Genomic DNA, 14,813 nt, shown 5'->3' on the forward strand with positions numbered 1-14,813 from the left:
TGAGAGATGTATAATTTGGATAGAGAGATAGTATTTTCTAGAAAAAAAGTTATCTACAAATGCTACGTAAAAATTAGCACAACAGAATGCAGAGAAAATGGCTGCAGCGGACCCATGGACAAAGGTCATGGTCTAGGATTTGTCCCCTTGCAAAGATCTCGACAGTCAGGGTTTGTAATCTAGGCTTCTGGCGAGCAATTTTTATACCTTGAACAAAACTTTGAATAAAACCAACTTAAGAGGAAATGGCTACATAGCTCACATTTACTTCAAAGATTCACCAGCTGTACATTTTGCTCATTTTCCCTGAACTTTAGAGTTTTCGTGGGTCTGTCCGGGTTCCTCTGAGGGTGCGTTAATTCACCATTTTTCCTCTCTCACCCCTCTCTTTGGTTCTCTCAGGTCAAAAAGAATGGAAAGAAATGAGACAGATAAAAAGCCAATGTTTTGTTGGTTAAATCTTGGGTTTAAAGAATCTGCTTCTAAAACACAAGTTAAAGAACTTTAATTAGAGTTTTGAAAATTAAACCCAAGAAAGTCCCTTACCAAACCGAAAATAAATAAAATGGATATTTTAAATGTTTATCTCCCCCACTATGTTGCACAATATTACATAAGGACCTGAAGAATATTCTACTGATAAATGTGTCTCCAGCACGTCACCAAGGTCATGCTTAAATACTGGCTCAAGTAACTAAAAAGAGTGAGAGGGAGGCAAGAATTCTTTAATTCAATGATAAATTAAACAACTTGGGCTTTAAATTGGCTTTAGTCTAAATCATAGAGCAAAAATCACATATTTTAATTCAAAGTGTTTTATATATTTTTTTGTAAAGCTCATCACTCATCCTCTCACAAACCCTTTCAAATCGTGGTTGAGTCTCTCACTAATTTGACTGGGCTTATATGTGATTTATTCTGTGCTCTTAGGTATAAATCTGTGGGTATCGTATAGATCAAATACTGACTATCATTTTTGTATGCCGTTGTCTCTAGAAATTTTCTCCTTAAAAGTTGCCAGTCATTGCTTCCCCCATCTATCCCCTCCTCTTAGGGTATCCATCTTCATCCTAGACCTCCCCAGAGCAGTGGTCCTAGGAAACAGAAACCCAACCCCATCTAGACTTGGACAGAAATGTCCAAAAATAGAGTAGGCTTTAATTAGAATTCTCTCTGATGTCACTAAGGACTGGTTTCTCTGTCTTGATTTCTATAGAACCCACTTCATCCATGATTTCAAGATGGCAGCCAACAATTCGAGGGTAAACATACTTCCTCTTGTACAATGAGAAAGAGAAACAGAAATCTGGAGTTGAATTGACTTGAAGCAAGAGAGAAGTTATGAGGAGGACACAGTAAGTCTGAGCAAATCTTTTACATTTTTTTTTTTTTAACAGAAGTGGAGATATGAGTGATAATTGGAGGGAGATGTAAACTCAAGGGGAAATAAGAAAATGAGTTGGATGTTATAATTATGATGATGATGATGACGATGATTTTTCCAGAGAGTTTGAGCACATCTTCCTATGTTTATTCACAATTTATATCTTTTTTCTGGGAACTACCTCTTCTTCGCCTGTCTTATTGGGTTATTTATCTTTATATATTCTTGATGCTAAGTCTTTTTTTTTTTCTGTACACACTGCAAATATTTTCCTCAAACTGTCACTTATTTTTAAATTGGCATTTTACTGTAGAAAATTTTGAAGGATGAAATTAAATGGTTATTCTTAGGGAAAATTTAAACCTAGTCTAGAATCAATAATCTTTTTCTTACAATATTGATACTAAAACTTAGGAATGCAACATGTAATACAGAATATTATTTTAATAATATTTATATCTCGGAACACTGAAATAATAGCTACAGTTTGTTAAAGGTACAGGTAGTGGCAGCACTGTGTTTAAAAGCTGCATACACTCTCTTATTATATCCTCACAATTTTATTAATTATATATTAGATCTCAATTTCACAAATGAAGAAAATGAGCTTTAGAGATTTTTAAGTACATCACCCAAGGTTACACATTAATAACAAGAAAGACTTGAGATTTGAACTTGAGTCTGACTCAGAACCGCTATTGTCAACCCCTGATGTATAACTTCCGAAATCAATAATCATTAGAATTTAAGCTGACCTTGAAGGTGTCTTATCACAACTACCTTCAGCAACAATATGGGATGATGTTCAACGTGGAGCTGAATCCTGGCTGTACCATTTGCTAGCAATTTTCCGGGCTTCATTTTTCTTACCTGTATGATAGTTTCCTATGAGCGGCGTATAAACCATTCACCGAGCTGCTTTCCAATGGGCCTTTCAATTGTACCTTCCTTCACTCAGCACTTGCCCCTTTCCTTCCTTCTCAATCCCGGCATGTATTTTACGGCCCACATAGCTACGGTTGTATGTTTTTATGCAATCTGCCATGATCGAACTTTATGTGGGTGTGTTTCCTTGAATAAGTTTTATGAGATCGTTAAGACTTAATATCCTCAATTACAAAATTGGAATAATAATACTTACCTTGAGGGGTTCTGTGAGTGTTTACAGATTATACATATTTACATACATACATATGTATAGATCCATACATAGCTAGACATGTTTGTAGAAGGCATATGTCCATAATAGGGGCTTTAAAAAAACAGCAGCTGCTGCTACTAATTTTTGGCATTAAAATTGTTGCTTTTCTTCTTCGATTACTATCATCATTATTATGTCTCCTCCGTGAAGCTTGTCCTGTGTCCCCTTCTGTTGACTCTCTGGGTTCCCCCAGCGCTTCGTAGCTACGGCTAAGATCGCCCTTTTTCTCTTTGGTCGAGATCGCCAGCTTGTGTCACGAGCTGTCCCACTAAGGCACGATTATTTGGAGGGCACACCCAATCCAGGATCTACTCCCTGGAAAGAGAATATTCTCTTGATCAGATTCAGCAAGGGCTCGCTCCAAAGGCTTTTATATCCCCAAGTGCTGGGGAAGAGTGTGAACTACCTGACACCAGAAACCCAAGACTCACAGGCTCTCTGCTGTGGCTCAGCTTTTTGTAAAAACAGGAAAACAGCCTTCCGAAAAGGCCAGATGCCCTCGCTCTGGGCAGCCCTCCTCCTGCATGCAGCCCTCCTTAATTTCAGCCTATCCTGAGCTGCCTATCCCCTGAGCTCCTCCAAGTTGTGTTCGTTTCTCATTACAAACCTCTCTCCCTGCCCGCGCCTCTCTGTGTGTGTGTCTCTCTCTCTCTCTTTCTCATTTCTCTCTCTTTTCTTTCTATACACCTCCCGCAACACAGTCCTGTTAATCTTAACCTTTTTTATACAATCTTTCAGCACTCAGATGGGCCCCGTGTCCTCTCCATCTAGCAGGAGTGTTCTGGCCACCACCCTTTTCTCATTTAAATCTGTTGCTGATAATGGTCCAGCAATGAAGATTTGGTTTAGAATCCATACTCTAGAAAAGGAGTGAGGGGAAAAAAAAAAAAACAAGTCTGGATTTTTTTTTCCCTCCAGCATATCGTAATCACAGCAAGGTGTTTCTGTAGACTATAGGAGAATATATGTATTCAGACATAGGAGAGAGACAAGCGATCTTAGTCCAGCACAGCCAACTGTCATTTGGCCAGGAGAGGCGGGGGCGCCCGAGGTGTCCAGAGAAGGCTCTGTCAGGTTGTTTGGTCGGATCCACGAAAGGGTAACTTCTCCTTCTTAGCATTGACCCTCCAGTGGGAATGAGTCCAGGGAAGGCCCCGCTCTTCGCAAACACCCCAGGATAAGGGGCTAAGAAGATTACAGGGAAAGCCTCTCTTTAGCTAGTCCACATCTCCTGTCAGACAGAGCAAGTTAAATTACAGCGCAGGCCACAAACGCACCGATCATCCTCTCGGCTCACATTACTCTGGGTTCCAGAGATGCAAGAGTAAGGGAAGCCGTCTCGGCGAAGTTAACTCTAGCAAGGAGGGCTCCCCAGGATCAAAGAGGCGAGGTTCCGAGGGAGGGTCCCTCACTCCCCAGTGCCGAGCTTGGTTGCCACGTGATCTTCATCAGCGGCTGTTTCCTTACAGCCCAGAAGTGTTGGGGCGTGGGGGACACAAAATGATGCCATAGCCTCTGCTTCTAAATGACTTACATGTGTCTCTCTCAGCCTGTAGAGTTAGGCTCGGAACACAGAGAACGTGGCTAAAGATGGCATCTGTCCTATTTAGAGATACTCTGTGAGTATTCAAGATGAAGCATCAGCTAAGCGGTTATTACATTTTCGGTTCCCTATCGTGATTTATTCATTAGACCTAAAGTTTAGCTTTTTAATGGTTGTTTAGACAAAGTAACCCGTATTCAGCCTATCAAACCTGAACAAAGATATAACAAAAATTCTTCGAATGATTTTGAGAGTCCAGTCTTCCTAAGAATAAGACAGGCCATTTTAGCCTAAAAGAGGAAAAAAAAAAAAAAAAGATAAATCATTAGAAACACTTAAAAATTCCATGTGTGACACTCTTCTTTATTAAAAAGACCCATTGTAAATTGGAAAGTTCCGAAGTCTTTGTGGTGGAGGAGAATGAATTATAATGACATCACTGGGTCGTGAACTAGGCCCACTGGCTACTTTCCAGGATGAAATTGACTAGGAGAGATCAGATGAGCCCATTCGTAGCACAAGACATCTGGGAGGCAGCCAGGGAATCGAGGTTCAAGCCCCCTATTTAGGACACACTTCCTCTTCCTCTTCATCATCAAATACGATCATGATTTCCCAGGCAAGGCTTCTAGCCTAACAATACGTCGCAATTCAGATTCTAAAGAACGCCCCAAAAGTTCTTTGTCCTCATTCTTCAGTGAAAGAGCTCATGAAAAATATTAACATGTCAACATCTGGCTGCCACCTTTGGTACATTTTCATCATGCTGCTGATGGGATGTGTTTTGCCTTCAAATAAGCATAATTTGCCGGTCTTTTCCATCTCCTTTTTTTTTTTTTGTCTCTCTCCCAGAGTAATAAATGGTTTCTGAAGCCCAAGAGAAACTCATTTCTGTTAACAGATCATTTGTAAATCTTTAAGGGCAGCTAGTGAGAAAGGGGCATTTTTTTCCTTCTGTCTTAACTTTCCTGGTTGTCTCTCTAAATGCAAAATGACACCTCATTCAAAGCTTTCTGGTGTCATCTTAATCTCCCTTATTTTACACTTTCTACCTTTTTGATATTGCTGTAGACTGCACGGAGGCTTTTTACCTAATACTGTAATACCTATTATCTGAGGCATTTAGGTATATAGGCTCCTGCTAGCTAAGAATAATGCAGATCAATTGGATGTCAGCCGCCCAATAAAGTCAGATAGTATATATTTTTTTCAGGGTAGAAAAAAAGATGTCTACCGACCTGACCTTAAAGCTAGCACATTTCAATATTAATATATTTTATGCATGCATGTGATAACATTTTACCTTTCTTATGGATCTGTAGGGAAGTCTCACTTTTCTCTGTGGAAGATTATTACCTATTCTAAGGGGGCTATGATTATAGGTACTTACTAAGACAGGAATAATTGACCATAAAAAACCTTTTATATTCCCACGATTATTTTTGCATTGACTAAAAGTGTCAAGAAAATCTGATTTTATTAGCCGGCCCCTAATTTTTTACTCCATTTAATTTTTTATCTGGCTTTTTCCCCCCCAGTATGTTTTTAGTCTGAGATATTTGGCAATCGTACAAAAGAACAATTTGTTACAGAATCTTTACCGAATGGAAGTTCTATAATCCAAGCATAATATCAAGTATCAAATCAAATAAAAATGTATGAGATCAGCAAAGGGGACGCGCTCCAAGGTAAGGAACTGGTCTAGGGCCTAGAAAAAAAAAAAAAAAAAGTTTAAATCAAAATTTGACGGCTCAGCTGTGAAGTAAGTCTGTGGAACAAAAGGTCAAGTGCAGCTTTGACCCCTCGGGCCCGTCCACCCACCGAGAAGTCAGATCCCAGCAGCACGGAGCCCACTTCCAGTAAGGCACAAAGAGCCAGTCCGTGCTCATTAAGAAGCGGTGCAGACAGCTCCTTAGGACACTCAAGGGGAGGGAAGAGGAAACTGGTTGGCTCTTTGGGAAGGAGAGGGTGCGGTGGATAGAAGAAATAACAGTGACAGCGAGCCCGTTGACTCTTGCAAACAAAATCCACTCTGGTTACCCCGTGTGCCTGTTTCCAACCCTTTGCTTCCCAAAGGTGGACACAGGTGAACGTGGTGCTCAAAAGTATGACTGCTTCTGGAAAGAACCCAGACTAAGAGAAAGAGGCTAAGCGTGCCACGGTCACTGCTCATGGGTGGAGGGCACTTGGGAACTCCCACCGTTCTGACTTGGGAGACTCTACCTGCACTGGCTTTTCAGGTGGAAGAGGAGGTAGTAGAAAGGAGGAGAGGAAGCGACATCGTACCCCATATATGTATATATTTTTTTTTCTCTGAGAAAACGATGACTTCTTACTCTCCAGCTCAGTGTGGGCTGAAACTAGGAAGGTAGACTAGTATATCCCAGCACTGCTGCAAAAGAGAAAAAGAACATGTGAGGGCGATTTCGTGTGACTTTGACGTGAGCTTAGTTGTGTTTTGAGACAAAATTCTCATTAAAATTGGGCCTAGAGTCAGTCAAGCGGTCCTTAGAGGTGAGAAGCCTACTAGGAAGTAGATGACAGTAACTTATGAGCATGGGACCTGCTGCCACTATGATTATTTTGCCTGGGAGGGAGATGGAGCCCCCACCCCCACTGTAAGTGTTCTCTCGAACCCTCGCGGTGTGCAAAGTGGGCTCAGTGGTTCCTTCTCCAAGTGAGGAAGCATCGAGATTAAAAAGGGATCAGGAGACTAGCGCTGCCCCGGAGGCTGCTGGGCCAGTGGAGAGGGGGACAAGACCTTTGGGAGGCATCAAAGGAACGGGCAGGATCTTCATAAAGATGTCCTGGGCGTAAGCTATCCTGCCTTAGAGAGAAATACTATATAACGCGCAGTGGGTACCAGTTGCTATGAGACTCAGGGAAGCTAAGGACTTGCCCCAACCTGATTTTTCTAGCAGTTTAGATAAATCTTTTACCTTTTTCCATAGCATCCTCCTTCCGACACCAGGTCAGTCAGGGACGGGGGAAGCCATATGTGCCTTCTGTTCTTCCTGGTCAGAGTCAGACCAGAAAGACCAGAAGAGCATGGCCCAGATGAGGGACAGTGAACCCAAGCTGATGGGACCAAGTCTGTTCCAGGGACAGTTGGGGGAAATGAGGAAAATAAATATGAATCCACTATGAGATTCTAATTTTAAAATAGCCTAAACTGAGTTTTAAAACCTGAGAAAAACTGAAAAGTCACAGGACCCTGCCGAGTTATTTTTAAAGGGAAAGGGGGATTTTGACATACCAGGATCAGAATCGGAAAATGAAGTAAAAAAAAAAAAAAAAAAAAAAAGAACCTGTTTTGTTTCTCACCCAGTTTGTTAAGGTTTCTTAACAAACCAGTTATACTGCTAAGAAGTGAACTATACTATCTGCCAATCCGCCCCAAAAAATCGCCTTCCGACTTGTTTAATAATTTCATGAAAACACAGAAAGATCTAAATAGATTGCTAAGGGATTGTTTGTCATATAACTAGTTGTCGATGGTTACAAAGCAAAGCGCGACTGCTTTGTCAAATTTAGTTATTCGAGTAGGAAGAAAGTCCCTTGCTATCACACAGCCTTATTTATTTAGGAGCGCTCACCGCCATTTCCTGCAGCCACTTCCAGTTGTCAGATTTCATTGGAGAGGGACAATAGCAGGCACCATCTATAAATAAACACACATCGCTGATTTCACCCTCAAAACAGATAAGAAATCATACCTTGCACTATGCCATTCTCCACGATCTCTTTCGGTCCCTCACGGAATGTAACGACACCTTGGTAATGCTGTTATATATTTGACTGGAGGAAACAGACCCAACTGATAGATACTTCAGGTTAATGAACAAAGTTTGCTGCGGCGATCAAATTCATTAGTCCATTTTCAAGACTCCGCAGATCTGATGGAGTACAAACATGACCACCATGAGAGAGAAAAGGAGGCTGTCCACGTGAGATTCCGTAAACAGTAAGTTACACGGGTCTCAGTGGGTCAACTACTTTGACTCATCATATATTTCCTACTGTACCGAACCCTGAGATTCCAGCCTGGAGCGGCCTCCATCTTCACTTCTCTGCCAGACTGACATGAGCTGTCTACTCAGCTCGGCATGAGGCCAGCCTGGATTCTGCACATAAAGGCGTGTATGGCTTTCCCGCTCTTTGGCTTGTATCAATTCAGTATTTTCAAAGACGGCCATCATCCTGATGTGCTGAGCTCTGGATCTTTACCCCTGTGGGACATTGCCCTTTCTCTCTTTGGCCTGGATTCTTGACCCTTTTTGTCCTAAACCATAGCCTCAACACTGGACCTTAACAAAGTGTAATAGAGTGACTACAGTTTTCACTGCAGAGTATAACGGGATCAGTCATCCCCAACAGATTCTACAGGAAACATTTCTAATATTTAAAATATCCCGAAAGTAATTCACTCATAGAGTCATCAAATCCTACTTCAGTTGTCCTCAATGACTCCTGTAGTAGTGTCAGGAAGACACCTTATTTACTTCTCTCTTATCCTAGGAAACCATCACCTGATGCAGCCCACGGGTAAGGAAAAGATAGTACATAATGATAACCGGAAGCGTTATAAAACTTGGTCAGGAGCAGGAAGCCTGGAGGACCAGACTCAAACTTTAGAGCTCGATGGACTGGGCTCCAAATCCTGGCTCTACTATTGCTCAGTGTGTGGACTTAGACAAGTCTCTTAAAGTCTCTGCAGCTAATTTATAAAATGAGGATGATGTTATGTCCTTGGTCAGGTATGTTAATAAAAGGCAAGAAAGCCCAGGCTCCGTATCAGATTGCTCTTCATTCCAACCTGGGGTCACCGCTCACCAGGAACAGTCCACTGTGCTACAGCCTCATCATCAGTTAAACAAACATGCCGATAGTAATTAAGTCACCAAGTCTCTTGTGGATGAGTTTAGTTAATATGGACAAAACATTTAGAAAGTGCCTGACCATGGTTAATCCTCAAAAAATGTACGAATGATATTATTATAATATAGTGTTATTCTATGACTACCCATAATAATCAAGATAATGAGAATATTAACAGTCTTCTTGGCAGATTTGACTTGGAGCCAGCCATCGCCCATTAGTTGATTGAAGGGAGTCTAAACCCCAAATTTTGAGGGACATAGCGTAACCATCCAGGATCTCAGCCAGTATTCATCTCTGCTAGCAACTTAGAAAATCACTATATTCCCAGCGTTCCTTGTCAGGCCCCCGCCTTTGCCCGAGGAGCTAGCTTTAAGTTGAGTGGATGAGACAGAAGACATAGCTCTATCTGTCTATTCTAGAAGAATCGATGGCATTAAAAGAAATCCGTTTCTTTGATAGCAAGAGCAAAACTTCTCAGCTGATTTTCATGAGCGAAGGGAAAGGTATTGCGTGTCTATCAATGCTTAATGTGAGACAAGCTGTATAACGAAAAGACAATTCTCTTTTCACCAATATATAAATAAACGGACCACAACACCCACCATGATGAAGAGAATGAATGTGAAACACATTGGTTTTCATTCTAAAAAATATATACGTGTATGTCTACGTATATAAATACACATAACGTTAAGTCAAAGGCACTGTGGAGAGCACCAGGATAAAACAGTCTGTGGTTCTCTAGTGCGTAGTAAAAGTAAAATAAGTACACAAATAACTCGAACGCAAAGCAGGAAGTAGTAAATGTCAGAGAAATCCACAGATGAGGTGCAGTTAAAGTGCTAAGGATGGGAAGAGGGTTTCCTGTATAAGGGAACAGACAGGGCTCTGCGGAGGAAGTGGCATTTGAATAACTTTTAGCTTCCGTCAAGGATTCATGCCAACCACTGAGCCTCTCTCCGCCACCACAGGACCAAGCGATAACCCATGCCAGGGATGTCCCCTTTGCTTCCCCTGCCCGGTGAGCAAGTCCTCATCTTGTAAGACTCACCTCGAGGGTTACTCCTTCTATGCCCCCTCTCCAAATAGATGCGGCTGTCCCTCATTTGGGAACACACACCACTTTGTACCAACTTCTGTCCCATTGACATTTTAGCTCATCGCTATGTTATGATGTTACCCTCCCTATCTTTTTCGTGGGACTGTGATCCTCAATAAGAGATCGGATAATGCCTTTGAATTTTCAGTGCCCTGGGATTCAAAACTTTGTGGAATGAATGAACTCTACTTTTTAAAATGAAGACGTCCCCTTCTGTGATTGTGATTGTCTGCTGATACATTATCCTATTTAATCGTCACGATCCAAACTTTCCCAGCTGACATTATTATCTCCTTTTACTGCTGTGGATATTGAGGTTCAGAGAAATTAAAGGACTTGTCCAAAGTCACAGAGTTGTTAAACTGAGTAGCGGGGATGCAAACCCAGGAGGTGGCCTTCACTCTGTGACTTTCCCTAATGAGAAAATGTATTGGCAGTGTGATGTAAATGTACCAGTTTTCAATGTTACTGGGAGTTAAAAAGCCCATCGCCACTTAAGATTTAGACAAAATCTAAAATAAGTGCTTCTCGAAACTCTTAGAACCACAAGGGAGTTTGATGTTTAAAAAAAGTTTGCTACCTGGAGAGCATGCATCTGTCCCCTGAGAAAAGAAAACTGTGTTCTTTTTCTTTCTTCCTGTGCCCTTAATTTCGTCTTCAACCTCTCCCCCTCTCTTCCTGATGGTTAACTTCCTGAAGAGATGGTGATGATGATGATGATTTGGTCAGGCTTCTGCTAGGATGTTGGTTTATTCCCTCGAAGTTGGGCCCTGGGCTTCAATTTCTAGGATGGTACAAGATTGAAATTTAGATTTCAGTTTTCTCCATTATAGGAAATAAGACAAGCTAAATTTTTGTTTAAAAATTGTTTTTAAGGAAAAATCAGAAGTGAACAAAATGATTTCCATAGAAAATTGGACATCATTTATCATTACTCCATTAGAAAAACTAGAAATTACTTCAATGCTTTATGATAAAAGTTTAATAAATGATGGTAATCTATACATATGGAATATCCTATACTCATTAAAATTTGTTTTCAAAGAGTATATGAGATGAAATAGGTGGCGATATGTTGTTAATTTAGACCTTGGATTATAAAAATGTGAAAAGCAAAATTCTAATTTTATAAAATCTATATATGTATGTATTTGAAGAAAAATGATCAAAAGATTGAGAGACAGTATACTAGAACATGCAGAGTAGGTAGCTCTGGTTGATTCTGTAGCTGGCTGATTCTGTAGTCTCCTAATATTTTACTGTTAACGTGGAACACTTTTGCAATTAGAAAATAAATAAATCCAGGTTTAACAAGTGCTTGTCGAGCAGGTAAAATCTCATCTTGGAACTCTTCCTAGAAACACTATTTTTTCCTTCCATTCGTTGCTTGATTCCAACCACTGTCAGCAGGAAGGAAGCCCTGTCATCCGGAAGCTCACTTATTCACACCTCTTCATTCTTACTCCCATCAGTCTGCCTTCCAAAAAAAAAAAAAAAAAAAAACATCCTGGATACAGATCAGTGCATTAAAAAGAATATAAATGTCAGAATGAGGCAGGTCTGAGCTCAGATCCGTTTTCCCGTATTTCTTAGCTGTGTAGTCTTTGGAAAACTCCATCTTCTCTGCACTTCAGCTTCCTAATCTGATGAGAATCGCATGGGGTAACATGTAGAGGAAGCAATACAGGCTTGGGGACACGATGCATTGGTCGTTAACACAGACGATTACTTTCTGTTGCCTCTCCTTATCCTGCACCCATCCAAACTTACTTATCCTTCAAGGTCCAACTCATACACTAGCTCCTCTACAGAGTCTTTGCATGACTCTAGGAAGCCATGATGTCATCTCTTAGGGTGTTGACTGCACAATTCAGTTAGCTTTTATATACAGCTTCATGAGTTTAGTGAGTACAGGGCAGGACTCCAACTGAAACAGGAGCAGCAACCCCCACCCATGGCACCTGTGACCATCATTCATGATGAGCTTTCTATCGGCAGTGTTTGATGGAGAGCTGGATCTTTTCAGATGAGTCTTGAATGTTAAAGTCAACTACGAGTCATGATATATAGTAGTAAAAAGTGAAGCGTTTCCTCTCAGGTCTCTTAGAACACATTGAAAACCTATCAGTGGCATGTGGGTGGTACCTGGTGGCTTGATCTGAGCTGTCGAGATGGAATGTCACCATCTCTAGACACAGGAGGGCTCATAAAGCCCCAGAATAGTCCTGATTTTTGTCAGACTGTGGAAAAGTACTGAGAACATAAATTGGTGAGTGCATTTGATAACGTGAAGTAGAGTGCTTGGGACTCACAGCTGTGATTTCTTCTCCCTTACAAGTCCATCAGTCAAGTATATTTCTTGGGAACTAGGTTTCTATGAGATGGAAGCAGAAAAAAAAGAGAGAGAAGAACAGAGACACTAAAAAAAAAATCTCTTTCAAATATATTTCTATTAGTATTATCGGTCCAACATTTTTGACACACCATATCTAATGATTAAGCCCCAAGTATTATCAGATGCCTGAAATACTTTTATTTTACTTCTGAGAATCCAACAGTTTGTTTATTCTCATATACTTGCTGGTCTTCCAAGCAGCGAACAACCTAAATAAGGCTATTTTGATACCTGATAACTTAAAAGCAATCACTTAATAATATATCTTTAATATAACATTCTTTTTCAGACATCCTTTCAAGATCTTTTTGATTGAGAAAATAAACTACATTTACCTTTTCCTTATGGTATCTAAAATGTAATAGATAGGTAGAACTCATGTGTTGGCCTTTCTTCAAATGTTGAAATAAAAATGCACTAAACAATGCATGGACGAATCCCCTTTTTATTATATTTTCCCCGTGAATGAAAGTTCAGTTTTTTGGACTCAGCCAAGTTTTTTATAAAACTTACAAATGAAGATGAAGGCAAGCCTTTAAGAAAACTTTGGTCATAAATACAAATAAGATTTTGATGCCAGAGATTGATTGATGTTTTGTTCCTCTTTTGAATAGCAAGAGGGAAGTTTGTTGGCTCTCTCTCATTCAAGTCTATCGACCTGCCAAAATTTTACAGAACTTAGTAACATCCATTATTTCTTTTTTTAAACTTATCGCTGTCCCTTTTATGAGATCTTATTTGTGTTATCTCATGTTTCTTCCTTCCTTTTCTTTATTTGCATGTCATAAAATGCTGAATTTGTACAACTTTCAGGTAATTATTTTTATGAGCTCACTGGAGGTTATCTGCAATGCTATCACAAATCTTTCCAGTGGTCAATAAATCATGCAGAATATTTCATGATTCCTCACCCAAGATTGCTACAGAGGCATAGATCTGTCCACAGAAATACTTTCAAAAGTTGGAAGCAAAGGGTATTCTTATAACATTGGTTATCTTTTCCTAATTATAAAAGCAGTACACGCATTGCAAAATATTTGGAACGTAGAAAAAAAGCATCGAGAAATAATTAACCCCATCTTCCCCATAAATATTGTTGACATTTTACTTTATATCTTTTGCTATATAGAATACATATACATATACACACACATGTAGAGTTTTTCACTCTGATTTATTCCCATTTATGTTGTCTTTTGTCACCAAAGAGTTTTCAAAATTATTTAATAATTATTTATATAGTTATTGCCTGAATAAACTATAATTTAAATTGATATCAGATTTTAATCTATTTTGGGTCTTTCTCTGAAAACAAAAAACAAAAAAAACAACAAAAAAAAACCCCCATGATTTTATGTACTTGAATCTGGTCTGGTTATCCATATTCTTCTTCCTCCCATGCTTGAGTCACATATAATCAAGATTCTCTTCTAAATTCAATGAGCTTAAAAAGTTCAATGAGCTTTTTCTGAAATAACAAAAGATTCAAGTTAAAGAAAAATATCTTTATTCACATAAAATAATACTTAAATGGTAAACAGCTATCACTAAACTGAGAGAAAGCCAAAAAAGTTTATTCTGTAAAATCCGATACACAAACTTGAGTCAGAACTTCCCAACTCTGGTGCAGAGGCAGGCAGGCCATGACCCAAGGGCCAAATCCAGCCCAGTGGCCACCTTTGTCTCACCTGTGAGCTAAGAATAGTTTTTACATTTGCAAATGGTTGAAAAAGAAGTAAAGAAGAGTGATATTTGGGGATACGTGAAAATTCCATGATTTCAGTGTTCGTATTAAAGTTATATTAGAACATGGTAAGCATCCATTCGTTTACGTGTTTCGTGGCTGCTTCACACTACAACAGTGGAATTGAGTAGCTGCTAAAAGGATGCTGCTTCCCATACAGTATGAGCCATTTGATCTCTAGTCTTTTATGAAGTTTGCTGCTTCCTGTTTTAAGTGATTAGATTTTGAGTAGGATAGCATTAGAAGAAAAAATTCTATGTTCATTTTCTTCCAGCCCTCCATCCAGATCCCTTCCCTATTTTTAGCTGTATTATTTGTGCCCATCAAGGAAACAAGAAGGATTGTCAGTATTCATTTGCTATCAGAACTGCCTTTGAACTTCAGGAAAGCCGCCATCTTGTTTTTGTTCATTTCTCTAAAGCTTAGTGTCTGCAACATGAAACACTAGTAAGTTCTTTAAACTTCTTGTTATCTTGAGACAGGGCAAGACCTTTACCCAATTTATTTAGTTATGGAGGAGGAGGATGAAAGATTGGGTCCTAAGTGTTATTCAATGGCATGACATG

This window comes from Pteropus vampyrus, unplaced genomic scaffold, assembly GCF_000151845.1.
Source record: "Pteropus vampyrus isolate Shadow unplaced genomic scaffold, Pvam_2.0 Scaffold34, whole genome shotgun sequence".
NCBI lineage: Eukaryota > Metazoa > Chordata > Mammalia > Chiroptera > Pteropodidae > Pteropus > Pteropus vampyrus.